The sequence below is a fragment of the Platalea leucorodia genome, assembly GCF_965183815.1.
Source record: "Platalea leucorodia genome assembly, contig: HAP1_HAP1_SCAFFOLD_124, whole genome shotgun sequence".
Classification (NCBI taxonomy): domain Eukaryota; kingdom Metazoa; phylum Chordata; class Aves; order Pelecaniformes; family Threskiornithidae; genus Platalea; species Platalea leucorodia.
Window position 1 is genome coordinate 113,853 of NW_028121413.1, and position 6,498 is coordinate 120,350.

Consider the following 6,498-nt stretch of genomic DNA (forward strand, 5'->3'; position numbering starts at 1 on the left):
AAAGTGAATTTAAGGCTCCCAGGCGAGAAGCGCATGCTACCTACTCACTTTGCAATCAAAGATCACAATGAAAATATTTTGGGTTTTGATGTTTTGAATGGCCGAACCTGGCGCCTGCAGGATGGCAGCGTGTGGTCCTTCAGTTCAAATATTAACCCTAACCCTGATAAAAATGGGGAGACTACAGTGTGTGTACTCCACGCTGCCCCTGCACTCCCTGATTCGTAGGTTACTAATGTACTGCTACACCCGATTGCTGCTGTGGCACAAAACCGGATTTCTTAAGTAATAGCAGACTTAGAAAAATGGCACATTATTTCCAGAACCCATACAATTCACCAGTCTGGCCAGTCCGAATGGGAGATGGCGCCTGACAATTGATTATCGGTGCCTAAATGCTAACACAGCTCTGCTAACGGCTGCAGTACCTAATACTGCAACTTTAACAGCCACGCTACAAGCAGCTGCACACCCATGGATGGCAGTGCTAGATGTGAAAGATATGTTCTTTATGGTCCCCTTGCAGGAGGGAGATAAAGAAAAATTTGCTTTTACTGGGGAAGGTATGCAATAAACCTTTAACAGACTCCCACAGGGGTATAGACATTCACCCACAATTGCTCATGCTGCACTTGCTGAACTGTTACAAACAGTCTCACTCCCTCAAGATGTGAAACTGTACCACTATATAGATGATATTCTGACTGAAGGAACTTTCCCTGAAAAAGTGGGGGAAGTGGCAGCAGCAGTGTGGCAAGCACTAGATAAAGCAGAAGTTGACATTCCCCTTGAAAAATGTCAGGGTCCAAGGAGAGAAGTAAAATTTTTAGGTACTTGGTGGATTGCAGAAAAATTGCAGATGCCCCAGTCTAGTAAAGAATTGCAACAACTTATGGGTACGTTAGCATACTGGAGGAAACATGTACTTGGATTTTTCTGTCATTGCTCACCCCCTGTACTCACTTTTATGAAAGGGAAACTCAATATCCCTTTGTATGATTCTTCCACACGGTGATTTATAGAGTGAACCTTGCCATCAAACTTTCTTAAGTTGCACTTTTACAACATCATATTAAAACCACTTTTGCTGACACCATGGATGGTGATTCCTTATGTGTTCTAAGTTATCCATTTGCGACACATTCTGAGGGACATCAGCAGGCTGGAGGAATGGGTAGAGAGGAACCTCATGAAACTTCAACAAAGGGAAATGCCCAGGCAGGGAAAACACTGTCCACCAGGACATGCTGAGGGCCAACTGGCTAGAAATCAGCTTTTCAGAGAAGGACCCTGGTTTTCCGGTGGACAACAAGCTGAACAGGAGCCCTCCATGTGCCCCTGCAGCAAAGGCGGCCACCAGTATCCTGGGCTGAGATAGACTGATACATAGGTGGAGAGATAGATAGATTTTTTTTTCTTCTTTTCTTTCTTTGTCTTAATCTGAAATTTCCCCTCCTGCTTCTTGTCCTTGTTGTCCCTTGTCCCTTCTTTCCCTTCATGGTGCCCACCCAGATCATCACAACTACCCAGACCAAGGACAGTCACAACCTCCTGTCTAAGCTCAGCCTCACTGGGACCCTTTGGGACCATGCAGGCAGGCTGTGGTGTCCAGCTCCAAGCAGAGAGATGGAACTGCAGAAGGACCGTGGTCGTGATTGTGAGCTATTGCTGGGACAGAGCCATGGGACATGGGGGTCAGCAGAGAAGACCTCCAGCAGGTCCCCTTCACACCCAGGCAGGCAGTAATGCAGCTGGTGGTGCTCTTGAGAGAGGACAGTGGCACAGGAGGGGAGGCACCGTGAGCTGCAGCGCAGGGAACCAACACTCACCGTGTGCCTTGGGGCTCCTGACAGGTGGTGCCAGTGGCTGCAGCCTCCAAGACACCCCTGAGCCCATGAGCAGCAGCGAGTCCTGTCGCGGCTGTGGGGAGCTGCTCTGTCTTCAGAGGGGCTGCTGGCAGAGCTGGCGCTGGAAGTGTCCACCCCAGACCTCCCACCCTTGTTGTCTCCTGGGTTCCCAGAGTCATCGCAGTGACCGAGGCAACAGCCCTGCCTGGCTGTGGGTTGGCAGTCATTTTTATGTCCTAGCAGTGCAGGAGCTTCAGGGAGCATCATGTCTCCTGTTCGCATTCCCATCCTTGCACCAGCCCCACTGCCCCACGTGCAGCCGCACAGCCCAACTGTGCAGGCACCACACAGGGCAAGGTGCATTCAGGGTGGGGAAGCATTTCCCTGGTGTGGTCTGCACAACAGACCTCAATGCCCCATCTCCCTGCCCCCCTCCTGCTTTGGCAGCCCTCCCCAGCACCCAGCCCCTACCCAGGCTCGACTGTGTCCCACACAGAGGTTCACAGACAGCTCTGCTCTGGGGTCTGCCAGGCCCTGGGCATGTGTGAGCCTGGGAAGGGCTTGGTGGTTCCCCCATGTAGTTGGATTTCAAATATGAGCCCAAACCTGTCCAGGTCCAGACTGCCCTCTGTAAAGACATCATCGACCAGTTCACGTGCAGGACAGCCTTGGGTATGTACCATTCGCCAGCTTTGGAAGAAGAGCCCAGCTTTCAGGCAGTGGACCAGAGAAATCGGATTTTATTACAGAGATGATATGAGAGAGTCAGCTCTGACGAGATCATGCTAATCATGCTCACGATAATTAAAAGAAAAACAACAACACAAAGTACAGGCCTGGAACAAGACAGCCTGGGATTCATGCGTGGGGAGTGTTGGGAAGTTTCTCGCTATTGAAAAACAGCCATGAAATCACTTTCCTAACGGACTCCTTGAGCTCCTGGTTCCTCAGGCTGTAGATGAGGGGGTTCACTGCTGGAGGCACCACAGAGTACAGGACTGCCACCACTAGATTCAGGGATGGAGAGGAGATGGAGAGGGGCTTCAGGTAGGCAAACATGGCAGTGATGATAAACAGGGAGGCACGTGGAAAAGGCTTTGTGGCATCCCTGCTCAGAGGGGAGCATTAGCACAGCCCTGAAGATCTGCACATAGGAGAAAAGAATGAAAACAAAACACCCAAATGCAAAACAGACACAAAACACAAGAGGCCCCACTTCCCTGAGGTAGGCATCTGAGAAGCTCAGACTTCTAAACTTCTCCCTCTTTTTCTGAGGGTGGCCTCCACACTTCCCTTCTAGGCAAGGACACACTGGGCATCTTTCACCTGCCCACATAGAGCTGCTCGACACCATTTCCATAGCCTTAGCACCTCTCAGCCCCTGTGCTCTGCAGAGGGAAATGGGTGCGTGGCTGGAGAGAGGCACCTCTCCTCTGCTGGAGCTCTGGCTGCAGAGGGGGTGGCCGATGCCTTGTGCCCCACAGCCACGAGGGCAGAGACTTTGCTGGGTCAGAGAGGATGCAAGGGGGCTTGCTCAGAGGAAGGTGTCTGCGCTGGAAGGGGTGACAGGGAGTTTTCCCAATTCTCCTTCCCCTGAAATTGCCATTTTTAGTTTGTTCTTCTCCCCTGCCCACCCCTCTGCTTCCCGGACCTTTTCCACCTGCTTCCCTGCCCCACATTGTTTTCCTCACAGCAAATTCTGAGAGACCCCATCCCACCATTCGTGTGCTTGGTTCTGCCTCACACAAAACTCCTCGTGGGAGGGCACTGTCTAGGCACATCTCCCTGCTTGCAGGTGATAAAGAGCAGGTCAGACAAACCGTGATGTTGCCAGCAAAGGTGATGGTGGTGCTGCCTGTAGGCTGAGGGGTAGGTGAAGGCAGTTTATGAGGTTCCTAGCAGACCTTCTGATCGTGCCATGTAACGGGTCAAGAATCCCAGCTGCTTCTCAAAAGTGGCAGCTCCTTTTCCCTGTACACCCCCACAGCATGAAATTGAAGACTAAGGGAAGCACCTTCCTTTCCAGGTAGCCCCTGCCTGCACCTTCCTCTTGAAACATCCCCTTGGAAATGCCCTGGGGGTGTTCTGGACCTGTGAGGAGCCTCTGAGCCACACAGCACCCTCTTGAGAGCAGAAGGACCCTGCTCTGCCCTGCCAGGGGTCACTCCTTCCACCCGCAGCTTCTCCCCACAGCACCATGGGGAGATCCCCAGGCAGGCTGAGTGCTGACCCTGGCAGGCAGCAGAGTCCTTGTCATGGCACACAACCCCCTGGCGTGCAGGGACCCTGCTCGGAGCCCAGGACAACCCTGCATGCACACCCAGCTTGGCACCCCTGCAGCCATCCCTGGGAGGAGGGAGCCATCATGCCCTGTCCCTCTGATGGTGCAGCAGGCAGTCCCTGCTCTGGAGCACGTCCTCCTCCTCCACACCAGAAAAGCCAGGAGAGCCACCCCGACAGGTCCTGTCAGCTGTGGCATGTGCCAGATCTAGGAGACACTTCCAGGAACTCATCTGCATTGCCCTGCAGCCTAACACTTACCATGTCAAGGGCTGTGAAGATTTCTCCCTTAGCGAGCTCTCACTTGTCCTCTCACCCCAGACTGCCTTTAACCTCTCTCACTCCTCTTGTCTGTCCTCAGTGCCTGCAGGCAGTGCCCTCAGCCCTGCTGCGCTTTGCAGAGGAGCTGCTCCTGGGCAGAGCTGTCTCTCTGCAGTGCTGCCCACTTGCCAGGAGCTCCCTCCATCCCAGGAGCCCGGCCCAGCTCAGCAGCAGAGGCCCAGCCCAAGGCAGCACTTTCTCTGCCCCTCTGGGCTCCCTCCAGAAACAGGCTGTGAAACAGGCTGAAGCAACCACTGATGTTCCATCCCTCGGCTGGGGAGAAACACTTCTTTCCAGAAGTGTAATTTCTCCTCTCAGAGTCAGTGTTACATCTAAATGTCACTTTTTTGGTGTTATTATTAGACAGGATACCAAGGCAGGGACAGGCAGGGATCTCCTTTACCCCTGCTGAGGGAAGGGATTCAGCTGAGTCAACTGAGGCATCTCATCCTGCATTTCTGCATCAAAGGTAATAGCAAAAGTGGTTTTCATATGATGTTGTAAAACTTTGACTTAACAAAGTTCGATGGCGAGGTTCACTCTATTAATTACTGCATGGAAGAATCCTACAAAGGAAAACTGAGTTACACTCGAGTTAGACTGATTCACAGAGAGACCGGGGACACAAAAGGGTAAGGAGGACCCTCCCGTAGAGTCACGAGGTTCAGAGTGGACCCCCTTGCTTTCTAAACTCCTTCCTCAGAGAGGAGACTAGGTGCAGATGGGTCCAAACCTAGTCTCAGACTTGGTCAACAGTTTGTGTCTAAAGGATTGTACATGCCAAGTTTATGTAATGTTTGATTAGCATCAATTCAGCCTGCAATTAAAGTTACCAAGACAAAATCAAAGTTACCGTACTACAAGGTTATGCACGATATCAGTCACTTACCAAAGATCTGTCGTTGGTAAAAGTGGTTGAGTCCCCACCCCTGGAGGTATTTAAAAGACGGGTAGACGTGGTGCTCGAGGGCATGGTTTAGTGGTGGACTTGGCAGTGACAGGTTAATGGTTGGACTCGATGATCAGATTGAAACGAGAGGAGTTCACAGCCTGGCCATGGCTCAGGCCTTTCCCTCTTCCAGAGCCTGCCCCAAACCACGGGCAGTCTGGTCAAGGGGCTGAGCACACCCATCACGGACGGGCAGGATTTGCCTGGGCTGCAGGCCGCATCGATCCCCTTGCCAGGATCGGAGCAGCCCAGGCTTCACAGCCTGGTCCAGCCCCGTTGCTCTCCTTGAGGTCTGCAGACTCTTGGTGACACCTCGGGGTCAGGGGTGGGTTGGAGCTGGACACCCAGCTCGAAGCTGGACCCCTAACTTGAAGGCACCCTTGAGTGGTTCATTCGGTTAATTCAGTCTTGGCTGGTTTAGCTCTCCGTTTCTGGCTGCATTTCAGAAAACTTGGCTGGGGTTTTCCTCTTGGAAGGAAAGTGTTTTGCATACAAATATGTAAATACCTTCCAATTCTTTTCCCCTTTGCTGGCTTACCTCTCGGCAGCGCCTCCCCACATGGCATCCGTTCAGAAGACTGAAAGTCCTACCGCTCTTTGCAAAATTAAACCCGTGGACGTTATTTTTCATACATGTCAGCTACCAGCAAGCTTTTACTGGTGGCTTTTTTCTGTCACTAGGCTTTGCTCTGCTGATGTTCAGCTATCACTGAAAAGCTCATCACACCGGGTAGTTTACTGAAAACATTTTATTGTAATCAAGAAGTGACATAACAAGGCTGCAATGTATTCTGCAAATCATTCTGCTGCTATTTTATAACTGATACCAGCTGCTTCTGCCAGGCAATTAAAAGAAAATTCAACTGTGAAAATTTTCAGGACAGAAGACTCCAGCCAGACTAATTAACGGTGGTTAAAAATAAGAGGCCCCAGCAACGCCTTTCATGTTGCGTGGTCACAACTCACAATTCTGTACAAAATGTTCGCTTTTTAAAGCTCCGATGTAAAAATCAAACAATCCAGCGGCAATTTTTTAAGTGCAATGCAGGGTCTTTCATGTCATCATTTGCAATGCTTGAACTCGTTCACATTTCAACAAAG